Source organism: Felis catus, chromosome B3 (assembly GCF_018350175.1).
Source record: "Felis catus isolate Fca126 chromosome B3, F.catus_Fca126_mat1.0, whole genome shotgun sequence".
Classification (NCBI taxonomy): Eukaryota; Metazoa; Chordata; class Mammalia; order Carnivora; family Felidae; genus Felis; species Felis catus.
In genome coordinates this window covers 104,314,053-104,333,122 of record NC_058373.1, presented here as the reverse complement: position 1 = coordinate 104,333,122, position 19,070 = coordinate 104,314,053, and the positions used below count along the sequence as shown (strand labels likewise).

At 36.5% G+C, this 19,070-nt stretch overlaps 1 long non-coding RNA gene across 4 annotated transcripts in view; it reads left to right on the top strand.

Annotated features, from left to right (window-relative positions):
• Nucleotides 1–19,070, top strand: part of LOC111560881 — a 73,584-nt gene that overhangs the window by 6,468 nt on the left and 48,046 nt on the right. Inside the window, exon 3 of one of the 4 annotated variants that reach the window (XR_002743112.2) lies at nucleotides 9,100–9,158. The exons of the other annotated variants lie outside the window; for them this stretch is intronic. This is a non-coding gene — a long non-coding RNA (uncharacterized LOC111560881). Of the gene's footprint in view, nucleotides 1–9,099; nucleotides 9,159–19,070 lie in introns of those variants that run through there. 4 annotated transcript variants of the gene reach the window in all.

Below are 19,070 nucleotides of genomic sequence, written 5' to 3'. Positions count from 1 at the left end.
AACCTCTCTTGGAGTCCCCTTGATTATAATTGCTCATGTGCTATTCCAGAGTCAGCCAGTGGAAAGAGACTAGGTTTACCCCACTTATTAAATATGGATAATACTAGGCTACCTGGGACTAAGAGTGGGTGAGCTTCTTTGGAGGCATGCATGTTGGGGGAGAAAGGTGTATACTAACAAAACTGAGGTTCTGTTAGAAAGAAGAATGGGGAATGGATGTTAGGAAGGCCATGTTTTGTGTTCACTGTGTAGACCAGACGCTCTTGATCATCTTATTTTGAAGCACAAGTTATTTCTTGCCATTCACAATTTCAACTGAAAGCATTCATTTAATAATTATTGTATATATGAATGAGTGAACTTTGAACCAAACTACTACTTGTAATACCCAAAATGTGTAAGATGATTTTCTGGCCTGTGTATCTGTGCTCATCCTGCTACTGGTTTTTAAAATCATTACCTCCACCATTCCTAATTTCTCTCTCTCTCTCTCTCTCTCTCTCTCTCTCTCTCTCTCTCTCTCTCTCTCTCTCTTTCACACACACACACACACACACACACACACACACACGCCTACCTTCTCACCACTTGCAAAACTGACTTCTCCCTACTCTGAGTTCTTCCAATTTCTGTGACCAAACTTGCTCATGGCTTCTTTGCTCTTCTGTGGCTTCTTTTAGAAGACTTTTTTTTAAATGTTTATTTATTTATTTTTGAGAGACAGAGAGATAGCACACAAGTGAGAGGCAGAGAGAGAGGGAAACAGAGAATCCCTCTGGTTGAGTGAGGCTCAAATTAACAAACTGTGAGATCATGACCTAAGCCAAAATCAAGAGTTGGATGCCCAACCAACTGAGCCACCTAGGCACTCCTAGAATAGAAGACTTTTAAGGATGGGAATTGTGTCTTACTTCTCTTTTTACTGGTAGATGCATAATACATAATTCTGAATGCATGAATCAAAGATTGATCTTGCTCTACACCTTTTCAGATTGTAAATGTCTCTCGGTATGAATGTCTTTAAACACGTTTATTTATACAGGACTTCTCATCACTAGAAGTGGTAAGAAAAGTATCTTCAAAGGTCCTAAGAATCTAGTAGTATCTTCTAGGGTCTTTCACTTCAGATTCTTTTTATTAAAATAAACACTTACAGGATTGGCTAGGGGTGCATGCTTGTCTTTCTCGCATTGGTCTGAAGTTGGTCTGAAGCAGGGACGAAAACTGGAGAAGCTGTCAGTCATTAATCAAGTCCTGGTCATTGGGGTCAGTTGTTACAAAAGTTGGTTTGGATTCCCACATTGTTAGCAGAGGTAGCCCTCTGGCTTCCTCCAGGTCCAAATCAGAGCAGCCTGGCTTCCTGGGTTGTTCACTGTAGATGGGGGTTGGTGGGCAGGTTGCTCCGGGTTGTGGGTCAGAGCTCTGTTTTTATGTGTGTCTGGCCATTGTTGGCTACTATAGTCGGTATCAGAAGTCAGGAATGTGGAGGAGGGTCAAAGAGAGAGTTTTGAGGTGCTGGAAATATTCTATAATCTGTTTTTTTTTTTCAATCTGAATGCTGGTGATCTCAGGAGTGTATACTTTTTATAGACATTTATTGAAGTGTAAACTTATGATTTATGTATATATGTGATATTTCAATACAGAATTTAATTTTTTAATAATTTCGTTAAAAGTAAAAAAAAAATCACTTAGAGATGCAGTTCTTATTGTTAAAATGAACCACTTTGAGACGATGTGTTCAATGACAACACAACAGTCTGCACGCACATGACTGACTGAATTGTTTGGGCTGTGGGTCACCCCAGCTTGCATGAAATGCTTTAGTGAAGAGACACTTTCATCACTAGGGACCTGAGTCTGGAAACCAATCCAGGAAAAGTAAGTGATTTTGTAGATTTTGTTTGAATATTGCATTAAAACACAAACTTTGTGAAGCAAAGTCGTTGTTTCATTACTTTCTTTCTGAATGGGAAAATATAGAAACAAGACATTAAGAAGCTAGGTTTAGAAAACAAAAAGAGAGCACAGTGCTAAGAATATGTTGTGTTCATTGGGAATGTGTAGGTCTCTAGTCTTAATATATTTTGATTTGTTGTTCATTTTCATATGTGTACAAAACTGTAAAATCTAAAATGCAACCCTAGTAAAGAAATAAAAAGAATATGATAGCCAAGGTATTTGTTATGTTATATTTATACACTGTAATGGAAGTCCCTAAGTAATCTATAAACTCACAGCTGCTTCTCAGAGTTCTTATAGGAGAAACCTTTGAAGTTCAGGGAGTGGTTAATGGCTCCTTTGATCTTCTTAGTCCTTTTGCACTTCAGGGAGCTTTGGAGGAGGGCAACTTTGCTTATCACTGAACCTATTGTTAAGCTAAAAAAAAAAAAAAAAAACAACAAAAAAAAGCAACTTCCTAGATCTATTGAGATAGGTGGTGCAGGTGAGGGACTTTCCCAGACTAGCTGTAGAAACTGCTCCTTCTGGCCTGTTTCAAAGAGGCAGTTCTGCCCAAATTACCTGTCCCCTAATCAACTTACAGTACCTGTATGGTTGGTTAATTGCGTCCACCCATCCTTTTTTAAAAATGTCCATCTTATTTGTGTTTGGCATATTAATATGTGCATTAATTTACTTTCCAAAACTTTTCATGAAATATTCTTTAATAGAATTGTTTTCCCTTGAGAAATATGAAAAACTCTGAACATGAGGATATTTGAGAAGTCAGATTCAAGATGATTATAGTTCTTGGGGTGCCTGGGTGGCTCAGTCAGTTAAGCAACCAACTTCAACTCAGGTCATGATCTCGCGGTTTCATGGGTTCGAGCCCTGTGACGGGCTCTGTGCTGACAGCTCAAAGCCTGCAGCCTGCTTCAGATTCTGTCTCCGTCTCCCTGTACCTCTCCCCGCTCATGCTGTCTCTCTCAAATATAAATAAACATTAAAAAAATGTAAAAAACATAAAGATGATTAAGTTCTGTAGTGTCTTCTAGTAGCATCTACATTAAAGGTCATTGTATCATTGAATCTATTAAGTATAAAATATTTGCATTTTTACATCTATTCAGTAAAATATTTTTATTTAAAAAAATTTTTTTAATGTTTATTTATTTTTGAGAGAGAGAGAGAGAGAGAAAGCGTGAGTGGAGGAGGAGCAGAGAGGGAGACACAGAATCTGCAACAGGCTCCAGGCTCTGAGTGGTCAGCACAGAGCCCGTGGCAGTACTTGAATTCACTAACTGTGAGATCATGACCTAAGCCGAAATCGGATAGTTAACTGGCTGAGCCACCCAGCCACCCCCAGTAAAATATTTTTAAATATATATGTGTGCTCTATGAAAAATGTTCATGCCTAGACTTTTGTCTTAAAACAATATTTGAAACAACTGCCTACCCATAAACGAATTTGTCTTTATATTATAAAGTTTTTTTAAGATAACTTCTGGTGTTTTAAACAAGGTAATACATGCTCATTCTGAAGAGAAATGCTGAAAAGTGTAAGGAAGAAAAGTGCCCTTTTTTAATGTTTATTTTTGAAGGAGAGAGAGCAGGGGTGGGCGAGAGAAAGGGGGACAGAGGATCCAAAGCAGGCTCTGTGCTGACAGCAGTAAGCCAGATGTGGGGCTTGAACTCTCTGACCATGAGAATCATGACCTGAGCCAAAGTCGGCTGCTCAATTGACTGAGCCACCCAGGTGCCCCAAGAACAGTATTTTACATGTGATGATGCTCAGAAGGAATCACAGTATATGATGCATTTTCTTCCAACCTTTCTATTATGTAAATATATAATATGTACTTTTATGTATGGGAGTGATTAGCTTATTTTGTATATGTAGTTTGTATGCTTTTATAAAAGGTATTGTATTATTTTCTTATGTCTTTAAAAATTATAATTATTTTATGAATTATAATATATTTACTCCCCTATTTTTGGATGAAAATATCTTTTTGTAAGGATTAGAAACAATTGGTTAATGTATCAGAGTGTCTCTTTTTTCCCCATAAGGGGCATGAAAATTAATTTGAAAAATCTCTTGAAATATATACACACATGCGCATGTATCTGTTAAGTGAGAATAGGATTCAGGACTACAGTGCTGAATGAAGAACTCAAAGCATCCCCAGGACCACCACCATCACAACATGTATCATCTTTATATTAATATGCATTTTCATCAGTGAGAGTGAGTCTTCAGAGAAAGTTTTGGAGAAGTTGGATATAATCAAACAATCTCACTTATTCATCCATTTATTCAGTAAACATCTGTTGCTCCTCTGTTAGGCATTGTAGGTATCAAGGTGAAGGGCAGACTTAGCCCTTGCCCTCACAGACCCTATAGTCCTGATAAGGACAATCAAACCAGAGCATTTAGTAACATACAGAAAGGGCTATGACAAGGAAAGCAGTGATTGTGGTAGGTGCATATTGTAGGGGCAGCTGTATTTTCCCAATGAAGGCAACATTTAACCAGAGACTTGAAAAGCAAGCAGGAGTTAGCTAAACAAAAGAGACTGGATGGTCAAACCCTGGGGAAGATCAGAATGCCTGGAAGGTGGAGTGAGGAAGCAGAAGAGGAAGCTGGAGATATAAGCCAAAGCCAGATCTTAAAGGGCGTTGTCAGCCACCATAAATTTAGATTTTATCTGGGAATCCGTTGAAGGTTTATTCTTTGAAAAGATCACTCTCTCTGCAGTCTTGAAGATGGATGGGAATGGGAGGTAAGGGAGACAAGGATTATTGCCGAATTACAGGTGGGAAGACCAGCTCTTTAGCTATAATCTGACCGCAGGGTCCTGGTGATGGCTGGAAATGAAATTCTGTAACCATCCTTCTTTTCATTCACCCATTCATCACATTTAGCTTTTCACCCTTTCAAACCAACCTAGCACATATTAAGCACTAACTAAATGGTTGATGCTTTTTTGTTCCTTTATATGTTTGGAAAAGGAATCCATCACCTAACTCTACTTTTGCTCTTCTTCTAAAGAATGAAGTGTTAGAAGAGAAAGTATCCATCCTAAGGGACTTACCCACTTTTTTTTCCTAATTGAGGGACTTCTCCACTTTCCTACAGTGGCTCAACTATCCTGAGCCTATTGCCAAAGTCTTCATTTCCTTTATAAAAGCTTTCTGAGCTTGCACAGAAAGCCCATAAAATTCCTGATTTGTATAGAGGACAGTGCCTCGATTCTGCTCGAGTAACATGCAGGCTTCCCCCCACTGTAACAGTAATACATGTTCAACATAAACACAGAGAAGTGGAAAGAAAAAAAGCCACACATAGTGCCACCCTCAAATGATAACCATTATTAATATTTTGAGGCATTTTATTTTAGTCTTTGTCTATAGTTTAGGGAGAATTACTTTTAGATCATTGTGATACATACACACACACGTATATTTATATTCTGAATTTTTAAAACTTAACAACATAGAAAAAGTTCATGTTATTTTAAATATTACACTAAAATGTTAATTGTTGCAAAAATTTCACTGTATATATTCCAATCAAATTCAACACACAGCCATCTTTAGGCTGTTACCAATGTTTGTACTATAAATAATGCTATGATGAGTAGTTTCAGCATAAATTTTTGGGGTACTTAGGATTGCGCATTTGAGATAAATTCTTAGAAGCAAACCTAATAATCCTTTTTTTAAGGCTTTTAGTATATACTGTCAACTTGATTTACAAAAGGGAGTGTACCAAATTTACTTTTCAACATATGAAAGTACTTGTTCTTTTATTATTATTATTATTATTATTATTATTATTATTCAGAGAAACATAGAGCATGAGCTGGGAGAGGGACAAAGGGAGAGAGAGAATCCTAAACAGGCTCCACTCTCAGTGCAGAGCCTGACACAGGGCTTGATCCCACAACCCTGGGATCATGACCTGAGCTGAAATCAAGAGTCGGACATTCAAACGACTGAGCCACCTGGGCACTCCAAGAGTACTTGTCCTAATTAGACAATATTAAAAAGAAAATTTTGCTAATTTAATAGGCAAGGAAAAATGTTTTCAAAATAATTTAAAATTTTAGCAGTGTATTTATATAGCCATAAAAACTAAGTAAGCTAAAGGGAGAAACTGACTGCAAGGATATTAAGCCAGACTTATCCTAACAGACAAATTGGCTGCATCTTGCATAACTTGGTAAAATGAGTACTAACCGTCAGGGTTTTAGTATTCCTTGACATAAGGCTAGATTTTTGTTTATGTATTTACTTCTGCTTGACTCTGCTTCTCTTAACTTTTGATCACAATATTTTATAAATTAACTCAGAGATTTAAAGGAATAGGTATACCATAAACCATAACACTAACATTAACTACTGATCATGATGTTTTTTTGTTTTTTAATTTAAATGTTATTTAGTTAACATACAGTGCAAAATTGCCTTCAGGAGTAGAGTTCAGTGATAAATCACTTAATACAACACCCTTATTGTATGTGCCCTCCTTAATACCCATCACCCATCTAGCCCATCTCCCACCCACCTCCATCCATCAACTCTCAATTTGTTTTCTATCATTGAGTCTCCTGTAGGTTGTTTCCCTCTCTTCTCTTTCCCTCCTCCTTCCCATATGTTCATCTGTTCTGTTTCTTAAACATATGAGTGAATTGCTGATATTCCACATATGAGTGAAATCATATGGTATTGTCTTTCTCTGGTTGACTTATTTCATTTAGCATAGTACATTCTAGTTCCATCCATGTTGTTGCAAATGGCGAGATTGCATTCTTTTTGATGGCTGAGTAATATTCCATTGTATATGTATATATGTGTGTGTGTATATATATATATATATATATATATATATATATATATATATATCACATCGTTATCCATTTATCAGTCAATGGATATTTGGGCTTTCTCCATAGTTTGGCTGTTGTTGATAATGTGCTATAAACATTGGGGTGCATGTACCCCTTCAAATCTTTCTTTTTGTATTCTTTGGATAAATACCCTAATAGTGCAATTGCTGTATCATAGAGTAGCTCTATTTTCAGTTTTTTGAGGAAACTCCATAGTGTTTTCCAGAGTGGCTGCACCAGTTTGCATTCCCACCAGCAGTGCAAGAGGGTTTTCCTTTCTCTGCATCCTTGTCAACACCTGTTGTTTCTTGTGTTGCTCATTTTAGCCATTCTGACAGGTGTGAGGTAGTATCTCATTGTGGTTTTGATTTGTATTTCCTTGATGATGAATGATGTTGAACATCTTTTCATGTGTCTCTTAGCCATCTGAATGTCCCCTTTGGAAAAGTGTCTATTCATGTCTTCTGCCCATTTCTTAACTGGGTTATTATTTCCTTTATGGGTATTGAGTTTGAGGGTGGTTTTGAATATAAGGCTTTGAAGTTCATTTAGCAGTGAGTTTATTTTTTTTTATTAATTTATTTTTTAATGTTTCAAGTTTTTATTTAAATTCTAGTTAGTTAACATAATATTAGTTTCAGGAGTAGAATTTAGTAATTCATCACGTATATACAACATCCAGTGCTCACCCCAAGTGCCTTCCTTAATACCCATCAATCATTTAGCCCATTACCCCATCTGCCTCCCCTCCAGCAACCCTCAGTTTGTTCTCTATAGTTTTCTTTCCCCTATGTTCATCTCTTTTGTTTCTTAAATTCCACGTATGAGTGAAATCATATGGTATTTGTCTTTCTCTGAATGACTTATTTTGCTTTGCATAATACTCTCTAGACCTACCCATGTCATTGAGTGAGTTAATTTTAGATGGAAAAGTTAAAAGCTGAATATTAAATTGATAAAAATAATAATGACTTAACTAGAGAAAACACAAGAGGGCAATATTGCACAACAATAAATATGTTTGTATCAGATAAAAAATAACTCAGTATTTTTAATCAACTGTAATTTTTTCAATAGATGTTTAAAATCTTGTCAATATGTGTTATCTTTTTATTAACAGTGATAGAAGAGTGACTTTGCAAGAAAATCTAGTGCCAACATCAATACAATGAATTTTGCATGTGTTTGAGTTATGTTTTTTAATCCTCAAAAGAAGTGAATCTACTTTCCATTGACCACTACATATTGCCTGGTTTCAGTTTATAGAAAAGCAAGGAAGTTGATCCACTATAGAAGTGACACCAAAAATAAAATATTTTTTTTCTCCTGGAATATATATTTCAAAATGGAAATCATTTCATTTTTTTCTGGCTAGGGATATGTGATCCATTAAATCTCCATGAAAGAGATTTTTCTTTTAAAATAAAAATGTTTTAATAAAAAAATTAATGAAATGCTAAAGGAAGAGCATGTTCTAATGATTAGATAAGCAAACATGTATGTTTTTTTACATACTTTAATTTCCTGACACTTGAATAAGACTATAATCTTGATTAACTGACTAGGCCCTAAAAATTAAGAGCATGAGAAAATGAAATGTTTAAGACAATTACATGCACCTTTGTATGTGCAAATTCTCACAGATCTTGATTTCATCTACAAAGCAAGCACAGAGATAGTGTCTGTGTGGTCATACTTCCCATACCCTTAAACTAATTTGGAGTTTAGAGTGCCAAACAGGAGAGAGAGAGAGAGAGAGAGAGAGAGAGAGAGAGAGAGAGAGAGAAAGAAAGAAAGAAAGAAATAGGTGTTTTTCTGAGCATACTGGTGGGAGCAAGCCCAGAGGATTCTGTGATCAAGTACCTGGTACTTAGACAAGCAACATAACATAGTAGTTAATCACATGGAGAATGAATCCTCAGTTTCTGCCACATACTAGCTGTGTGACTTTGGGCAAATTCTTAACCTCTCTGTGCCTTGTTTTCCTTATATGTATAGTGCAGTTATAATCATTCACATCTCATGAAGTTTATTTTGTATGTTAAATGAATATATAAATACTTGGAGCAATGGTGCAAAGTAAGCTTTATTTAATAATTTCTATTTGCGAGGGAGCCTAGGAAAATCTCTAATGGAAATAAGAACCCAGATATTAAAAAATGAAACAGGCAGGAACCCTATTTGATATACTGAACCAACAAGAAAAAAAAAACTTGAGATTATAGCAAGTTTTCTTTTGTTTTTGAGTTTAATTATTTATTTTTAGAGAGAGAGAGAGAGCACAAGCTGGGGAGAGGCAGAAAGAGAAGGTGAGAGAGACAGAGAGAGCTTGACATGAGGCTCGAACTCATGAACCATGAGATCATGACCTGCGCTGAAATCAAGAATCAGATCTTAACCAACTGAGCCAGCCAGGCACCCCAGTTATGACCATTTTTCAAGGTAAGTTTGGCTAAGGGTTTTCTATAGTTAACTAGGGAGAAGGACTCAGAAATTAACAATAGCAATTTACTAAATGCTGTAAAAGTTTTGTTCACATTAGCCATGTAGAAACCATATCTGCTTCTTCCTCCACTGTGAGCAATGGTTAGTTATTCTAAAGTCATTTGTTTAATGCCCATAAAACTCTTTATTAAAGAGACCCTTAAGGTCCAGTGCTGTTACTCACAGAATCCGAACTAATGAGTATGCTTCAAATGGTGGAGTTAGGATACAGGTTTCCTGAGAAGGCAAATGAGACAAGCAACACCTTCTAGAAGGAAATAAGCAGAGGCTTATTTCTGTCATATACAACTTGACTTGTGGTACAAGATGGTTCGGTCAGGTCACTTTCATATTCAGAAACTAGTTTCTCTTCCGGCAACCCTGAAATTGGAAACCCGAGATATATGAGTTCTATTCTTGTCACTGCCATTGCTATGTTCTGAGCACAGGTAAAGGATTCTCTGTGATTCTTTTTGTTCTTTGAGTGAATTTTTCATGTCCTTTATCATGGTTTCTAAGTTGTTTGAAATATAGAGTAGATAGTTAAATGAGTCATTTAAAAAATTATTAACAATGCTGTACTTTTGCTTTGTAGTATTCCATCTATATTTTAGTTTCCACTTTGGATAGAGTGGTTAAACTCTGACAATATCTTGCTAGGAAGAAATAATCACAGTAATTTAAGTGCTTGTGCACATTTCTACAGAGGTCATTTTGAAATATCAATGAAAATTTCTATCGTATCCCTGTGGTGCTTGAGCAATTCTGAGTGCTTTGTGGTTTGAGAGGGTGCCCAGTGGGCTGGGAAGATTTCTTTAGGGAAAATTGCCTGGCTGACTTTATTACAAGTTTATCTTGGTGAATTACTTAAAGTTATAGCTTTAACTTTTCAAGTTCTGGCATTTAATTTCCAAGTTCTGGGCTGAGCAGATTAGACCAACCAAGATTGTAAGAGACTGATTATAAATGCAGCTAGCACTGTGCAAAAGATAAACACAATCCCCATCCTCATTGAGCTTAAGGGAGAGAAAGAGTAAACAAATAATTGCACAACTAATTATCAAGTTAAAAACTCTGAGTAAAAAGTCCTGGGAGCTATAGAGCATGTGACAGGGTATGATCATCAAGTAGATTATGAGAAAAGACTTTTTGTTTTTTATGGTATACATTGGTATCTTTGTTTATTTAGTTAAATATGTTATCATACTGTAATAAATAGCTGCATCTGTCTCCACAATAAATGTATCTATTCCACAGACTTACAATTTACAGTTTGCTTATCAGGGTTCTCCAGCTTCAAATCGCATCTTCACCTTCTGCTTTTTCTACACCTTTATGTAAGCCACTTCCAATTGTTGATACATTCTTTCTTCAAATATGCTAATATCACAGATCAAGTTATATGAAAGGAAGAAATTCTTTTAGCTTCAGAGTCTTGTCTTTCACTGTTTGTTGACGTCATTTGTCAAAATCTGGGGTGTTTGGGTGGCTCAGTTGGTTGAGGGTCTGACCCTTGGTTTTGGCTTAGGTCATGATCCCAGGGTCATGGGATCAAGCCCTGCGTCCAGCTCCACACTTAGTGTGGAGCCTGGTTGGGATTCTCTCCTGTCTCCCTCTCCCACTTTCCCTGTTCATGCTCTCTCTCTCTCTCTCTCTCTCTCTCTAAATTAATAATAATAATAATAACAATAATAAAATAATGATAATGATAAAATAAATCTGAATTTGTGGGTTCCTTAGTGCCCCACTACACTCATGGCAAAAACAAAAACCATTCAGAAGTTAATGTATGCTCTGATCAAAGTCCTGTGCCTTCAGAATGAAGTAGCAGGAAACAGCCACCTAGCCAAGTGGCATAAAAATTTATAGCAGTGTTATTCACAATAGCCAAAAGGTAGAAACAAGCCTAATGTCCATTCACAGGTGAATGGATAAACAAAGTGTCATATGCAATGAACTATTATTCAGCATTGAAAAAGAATAAGGTTCTAATACATGCTACAATATGAATGAATCTTAAAAAAAATCATGCTAAGTGAAATATGCCAGACACAAAAGGACGAATATTACATAATTCCACCTATACATGAGATACTTAAAACAGTCAAATTCATAGGGATGGAAAGTAGATTAGAAGTTACCACGGGCTGTTGGGAAGGGAGACTGGGGAATTCTTGTTTAACGAGTATAGTTTCTTTTTTTATTTAAAAAAAATTGTTTTAATGTTTATCCATTTTTGAGAGAGAGAAAGAGCGCATGAGCAGGTGAGTGGCAGTGAGAGAAGGAGACACAGAATCCAAAGCACGCTCCAGGCTCTGAGCTGTCAGCACAGAGCTGGACGCCAGGCTCGAACCCACGAACTGTGAGATCATGACCTGAGCTGAAGTTGGATGCTTAACCGACCGAGCCACCCAGATACCACCTGAATTATACACTTTATGGCAAATTTTATGTAACATATATCTTACCATAATAAAAAGATACAAAAACAAAACAAAAACAAAAGACTATCTGAAAAGTTGGGAGAATGAGGGGAATACAGTCACCTGTCCAGATGCTGTCACTATGGGATGCCCAGTGCCTTGTATGTCAGTATTGTTTCTATTATAAAGCTAAAGCATTTTTTTAATTTTTGTGTTTTTCTTTCTACACTGAATATTTTCAACATTTTTAGCTACCTTGTAGTTGTTTTATTGTCCATCCAAAGTATTTTTGCATGCAAGGAATACTGTAGTATTATCATCATCATCATTATTATAAAATCTTGGATTGCTTTCTTTGTTCCAGTATCCTATTTATATTGAGGGTTTAGTGTACCTAATATTAGTCTGTAACAACATGGATTACAAGGAGAGTGTGGTAGGAAGGACAGTGCTGTAATATTTTGTGTGATTCTATTGAGCTTTTGTTCTTAGCATGTCCTTACTGTCAGATGGAATTGCAATTTTTTCACCTAGTTATATGCCTTTTGGAGATGACATAGGTTCCTGTTGACCTCAAGAGGATGCGTGGATTAGGACAAGGTCTACAAAGAAAGTGTAGGACTGAAGATGGTCCTTCCAGTATGAGAAAACTCTTTTTACAGAATTAATAAAAATATATGCAAACCCTTTTACTTCTAACACCTATTTGGTCCTGTAGAAATATTTTAATCACCACATGTTGGGAGCAGGGCAGACTTGCTTTGATTTATAAGAAAAAAAAACAACACTCAAATTCGTAAGTTTTGGAATTAGCTAAACCTCTTTAAAAGCTTTATGATATAAAAGGATCATAAGAAAATATACCATTATTCTTAAAATTATGGAAATTATTTAGAGATATCTTTTATTATTTAAAATTATCAAATAATATATTTTCACTTAAAAAGCCAACAACAATGGCAGATAAAGAATAAATATGACAGTTTCCCACTTCACCCATCGCAGACAATACTGGTCTTCTGAAATAACCAATGTTAACAGGTCTGTCTTTTGTCTATCTAGTATATATAAATAAAGTAAATAATAATAAATAAATAACATAACAACAAATAAAATAATATATGTTATGAATATAATAACAAAACACATTGTTCTGTAACTTGGTGTTTCCTACATTTATTTGTTAAAGTATTTAGGAAAGAAAAAAATAGATTATTATTGTAAATATTGCCTCATTTCTTTGTTTTTTTGTTTCTCATTTCTTATGTTTTGCCCAGTGAGGAGCCCAATGCAGAGCTTGAACTCACAACCTTGAGATCAAGAGTCGGAAGCTTAACTGACTGAGCCACCCAGGTGCCCCACCTCTTGTTTCTTTATCCATGAAATAAGTGTTAACAATAGAAAAACCTCAAAGTGTAAGAAAAAATTGTTTATGTCTGTTCCCCCTGTTTTATTGCAAGCTCTTTCAGGTCAGGGACTGTGTCTGCCCAATCTTTGTAGCCTCAGAACCTAACACAATGCTTGGCACAAGATAAATGCTCATTAAACATTTGTTAAGTATTGTTGACTCAATGGGCAGTATTTATCATCTTGTATTGGTAGAGTGTGGTCCTACAATGTGTGCTTCAGGGTACAATATATTGCTAATGCAGTGATGTGCTCATATAGTATGTGAACCTGGGCTGTTTAAGATACCACTACATATCACATGGTGAAGGCCACAGGCTACTACCTGCCTTGAGAATTCAGGAATCCAAAGATATGAATCACACACAGATGGTTTTCTTCTCCCAGAGCTCGGTAGAGGTGACATTCCTCTCTGTCAGATTTCTAAAATGCACACCATGAGCTTCAGGGAATCTCCTAATCCTAGATGGCTTTAATAAACAAAGAGTTTGGAAGGGCCTTTTAGGTTTTTGTATAACAGTGTTAATCTGCTAAACATTTGAAAAGTCTTAATCTGCAGAATATCAAGTAGAGGAGCAGTTGTGTTCTCAGGACAGGGTGCCACAGCAGCAGTGAAATTGCCACACTGAATAAATATGGATTAAACACAAAGAATAAATAGAAATTTAGGTACACTTAATTATTACATACTTTTGCCCCAAACTTCATTTATCCCTTTAATTTCAGTGTTTAAAAATTACTATTGTGTGGGGCGCCTGGGTGGCTCAGTCGGTTGAGTGGCCGACTTGGCTCAGGTCATGATCTCGCGGTCTGTGAGTTCGAGCCCCGCGTCGGGCTCTGTGCTGACAGCTCAGAGCCTGGAGCCTGTTTCAGATTCTGTGTCTCCCTCTCTCTGACCCTCCCTTGTTCATGCTCTGTCTCTCCCTGTCTCAAAAATAAATAAAATGTTAAAAAAAATTAAAAAAAAAATTACTATTGTGAAGCATAGTCCATAAAATGCTATTTTAAATTTATGACAATATAATATTTTAGCAAGTTCCTAACCTTGAATCCTGTTGCTGTTGTGTGGCTTTGGTCAGGAAATCACTTGACTCCTTATTATTGGCTTAGATTAGTCAAAAATAATCAGCTTGCCTGACTTTAACCTTTAGTCTTTTGGTTGTGGTTTTGTGTAACACTTTGTTGAGGAAGACGAAAGGCTGTGTCTCAACTCTACCAGAACGTGCCATGATCATGATGAGTCAGCATATCTGTCATGGACGTGCAAAGGAGGAGGGCAATATACGTATGGTGGTTTGTGCAAGTGCTGTTTTTTGTGTATTCTGTTTTAAGTTAATTTTAAGGTTTCTTCCATTCTAAAATATAAACATGGAAATAAATTAATAATATCAGTGAAAAATTATAATTATGTACAAGTCCTTTCTGTGTATACATATTTTAGCATAAAATAAATTCTGGAAAGATACTCATCAGATTATTACTTGATAATCTCTGGATGATGGAAATAAGGATATTTATGTATTTTTGTCTTTATTTTCTAATTATTCTTCAGTGATCATGTTTTGCTTTTGTAATAAAATTGGGAAACTTTTTAAAATGTCTGATTTCCAAAATGTACTTAAGTGAATCTGCAAATTACAAATTTTAACAGGTATAAAATTATATTTAATCAAATCATGTTAGATGAATCATTTATTTATTGCAATAAGCAAAATGAATCTAATAGACATTATCAAATAATATTTTATGCACATGCTGAATACTAGTATCTATGAAAACTTTCTTTATTAAATTTTAAATTGAGGGGCACCTGGGTAACTCAGTCAGTTAAGTGTCTGACTCTTGATTTTGGCTCAGGTCATGATCTCATGGTTTCATAATTTCAAGCCCTTCATCAGGCTCTTCAATGAGGGTGTGGAGCCTGCTTGGAATTCTCTCTCTCCCTGTCTCTCTGCCACTCCTGTGCTCTCTCTCTCAAAATAAGAAAATTAATAAACATAAAAAATAAATTTTAAATGGAATAATTATACATTTTACAGCTATAATTATACAATTATATGTTATACGTTAAAATCTCCAATAGTACAAAAGAAAGTACAGACTAAAAAATAATCTTCCTCTTACCTGAGACTTTGTGTCTTCCTTCCAATGACCATCACAATCAGTGGTTTCTTGTATATCATTATGAAATCACCGTATGATACATAATCATATATATGTATGTATACTTTCTTCTTCCAAACAGAAGCATACCAAAAAATATAGCATTGTATATATTTTTTAAATTTTTTTTAACGTTTTATTTATTTTTGAGACGGAGAGACAGAGCATGAACAGGGGAGGGTCAGAGAGAGGGAGACACAGAATCTGAAACAGGCTCCAGGCTCTGAGCTGTCAGCACAGAGCCCGACGCGGGGCTCGAACTCACGGACTGTGAAATCGTGACCTTAGCGGAAGTCGGCCGCTTAACCGACTGAGCCACCCAGGCGCCCCAACATCGTATATTTTTATTTGCTTTCTCTTGATAATATGTGTTAGAGATCATTTCCTATTAGCTCATGTAGTTCTATTCCATTTTTTCTGTGGACTGCAAAATATTCCATTTTAGGATGAATCCTAATTTGTTCAGTTAGTCCTCTGTTCATCAACAGTTTCCAAAATTTGTTTTAGCTATTTCAAACAATGCTGCCTTGAATAGAGTTGCTCATTTATATTTGAGCAGTTGTGTGAGCGTTCCAGAGGAGAAATTGCTGGAAGCACAATTGTTAGGTCAAAGACATGTGCATTGAAAACATTGATAGGCATTTTTCAGATTACTCTCTAAAGAAGTTTTACTAATTTACATCCTCACCATCTTGAATGAGAATGCCAGTTTTATTAAATCAATGCCAACAGTTATTTATAGGTGGAAAATGGTAACTTGTTATAATTGCCATTGCTTTAATTATGAGTAATGTGATCTCTTTCTGCATTTTTTTATACCTTACTCTGAGAATTGCCTGTTGCTGTTCATTCCTCATTTTTCATTGCATTTTTTTTCTAAGAGCTCTTCCAGAAATGGTTAATGAGTTAACAGATGATACTAAAACATTATCTAAAATTAGTTTCTTCTAAGAAGAAGTTGTTTGTCATTGGTGTCGTGAAAAACAGATTCCGTTCCACTTAGTTCAATAAACACTTAAGGGAGGCTTTCCAAATGCAGAGCTGTACCCTCCACGGGGACAAAAAGATTAAATGGATAAAAGCCTAGCTCAGGAAGCTCACAATTTAATACAGAAAATGAAAACAAAAAGCTGTGCTCTTAAAATAATATTATGAGGCTGTAGGAAGTGCAAGAGATTACTTTAAACAGATTGGAGTCAGGGAAGGTTTAATGGAGTAGGTGCCATATGAACTGGGCCTTGAAGGACGAATGTATTAGTCTCCCAGGGCTGCTGTAACAAAGTACCACAAACTGGTGGCTTAAAACAGCAGAAATGTACTATCTCACCGTTCTGGAGGCTAGACATCCAAAGCTAAGGTATTGGTAGGGCCATGCTGCCTCTGAAACCCAGGGTAGAATCCTTCCTTGCTGCTGCCCAGCTTCTGGTGGGGGCTGGCAATCCTTAGCATAGGGTCACCGGTCATATTGGATTAGGACCCACCCTAAATGACCTCATCTTAACTGAACCTGATCATCTGCAAAGATCCTATTTCCAAATAAGATTACATTCATGGTACGGGAGTTGGGACTTCAACATGTCTTTGAGAGGGGGAGAGAGGGGATACATTTTCATTCATAACAATGGATAATATTCCAACAGAGGAGAAAAAGGGAGGGCAGTTGGTGAAGGGTAGGTATCCTAGGAGAAGAGAAATGAGTAAAGACTTGTCAGTACAGGGCATGTCCAGAAACTTCAAGTACTTTGTCCAGTTTTTTGAGAGCATGTTGCAACTAAGAAAACTGTGGGAGAGGGTCCTATGCCCATATTCTCCAGGGAATGGTCAATGACTGAAGCTTTCAGTCATTGGTGTCTTAGGGAGATTATGCTGTAGTTTTGTGGAAAAGTAATTAGGGGGAGAAACTAATGGAGGCAGGAAAACCAGAGAGGAAATAATTGCAGCTGGCTCAGAGAGGTCAGGCAGCAAACACCAGACTTCCAAAGACAGTGGGTTAGGGTACATGCGCTCACCTTCACACCCTCACCACCTGGGGCACAAAAGGCCTGCTTGCTTGTGATTTGAAAATTTCCATAATCCAGAGGCTCTCCCTACTCCACCAGAAGATTGCTTGAAATATACCCATATATTTCTTTATCTGACTGGGTTGCTTTATGAGTTGCAGTATTGCACCTGACAAAGGTCACACATGTTGCTTACTCTAAAAGAGGCCCCAGGGTTGTTTGTGAGTTTTTGGAAGGCCTTTCTTTCTGATTTTTCCTTAGCATTTTCAGAACGACTCACCAAAATATCTTCAACCAGGAAGTGAAATTTGAAAAACGTCTTCTCCTTTAAGTTCTTAAGAGGTTTTCTGTACCTTTTGCTCAAAAGAGTATATAAAAGTGGGTTAATGGCTGAATTAAGCAGTGCCAGCCAGGCAGATATTGTCTGCATCTGCAGAGGAAGTGTCCACCCACTGTTTACCATTGTGCTTGCCTGCGATATGCTTACAATTATGTAGGGGATCCAACAACAATAGCAAATAAAAGTCACAAGAAATAGATGAAAGGTACCATTGTATATTGTGCAGAGGTTTTGCACATTTCAAAATGTCCTGTTTTCTGCCCCAGGGAGAAGAGGAGCTGGGTATGTATAAATTGTCAGCCATCCCCCAAGACTAGTAGTATTCCTGTCTGGGGCTGTTTCTCTTACGATCCTCAAATACCTTTAGAATCTTCTTGGCTGTTCTTTACAGAGAAGGCTATACTTGGCTTCATCTTCCTCAGCAATTGACTTTCAATGTCATGTAGCCAATTGGCTTGATCCCCGGCTACTTCTGCTGCTCCAACATAACTGCAGCGTGCCAACACATAGGTAGGAACAAGAAGACCAAACCTTTATAAACCTGAAATGGGTTAGCCTGAGTGCCCCGTGTTGCAAGTAGCTGGCTGATATTCAAAAGACTGCCATCTTATAAGGAAGAAAATTTGAAAAAGCAACTTAAATTCAGATCCAAATTCCAGTGTTAAGGCTTGTTTTAAAGATGTTTTATGTGCTGTGCCAGACACCATGCATCTGTCTGTACACATTGTAGGCAATGTGTACGCTCAAGGTACGTGGCAGCCCAAAAAGCTAATGCCCAGATAGGCAGGACTGAATGCAGTAGGCTGAGTTCTAACTGATAACATAGCATTTATAATCACAAGGCGGTCCTGGTAGTAAAGCTGCATTCGAAACAAAAACTGCACTAAAAATATTTGTTATCAAGATCAGGGCCTTTTGATTATCATACATTGTCTTAATGCAACGGTTTTAAATTCTAGTCCCAAAAGTATTCATTGCCCTCTGGAAGAATTGGGTGTCAGTTTTGCGGAGTGTAATTTGTGCTTTTTTTTTTTTTAATATAATTTATTGTCAAATTGGCTAACATACAGTGTATACAGTGTGCTCTTGGTTGCAGAGTATAATTTGACTTTAAGATAGAAATAGCTTTTGTAAACACGAATCTACAGTTTATTCATTTATCCAACATTTTTTTAGCACCTTCCTTTGGTGGGAAATAAAGTACCCCTTCATCTATTCAATTCACTTTTAGAATAAACAAATATATGAACAACTTAACAGTAAATATCAGCATAGGAAAATCTACACAATGCTTTTTTTTTTAACCGTAACTAAGAAGTAATAACCACACTGCCTATCCTTGCATTCAAGAACATTGTGAAATAAAGATCACTTTCAAAAGCCTTTTCTCCTTAAAATATAATAATAGGAAAGAAAAGCA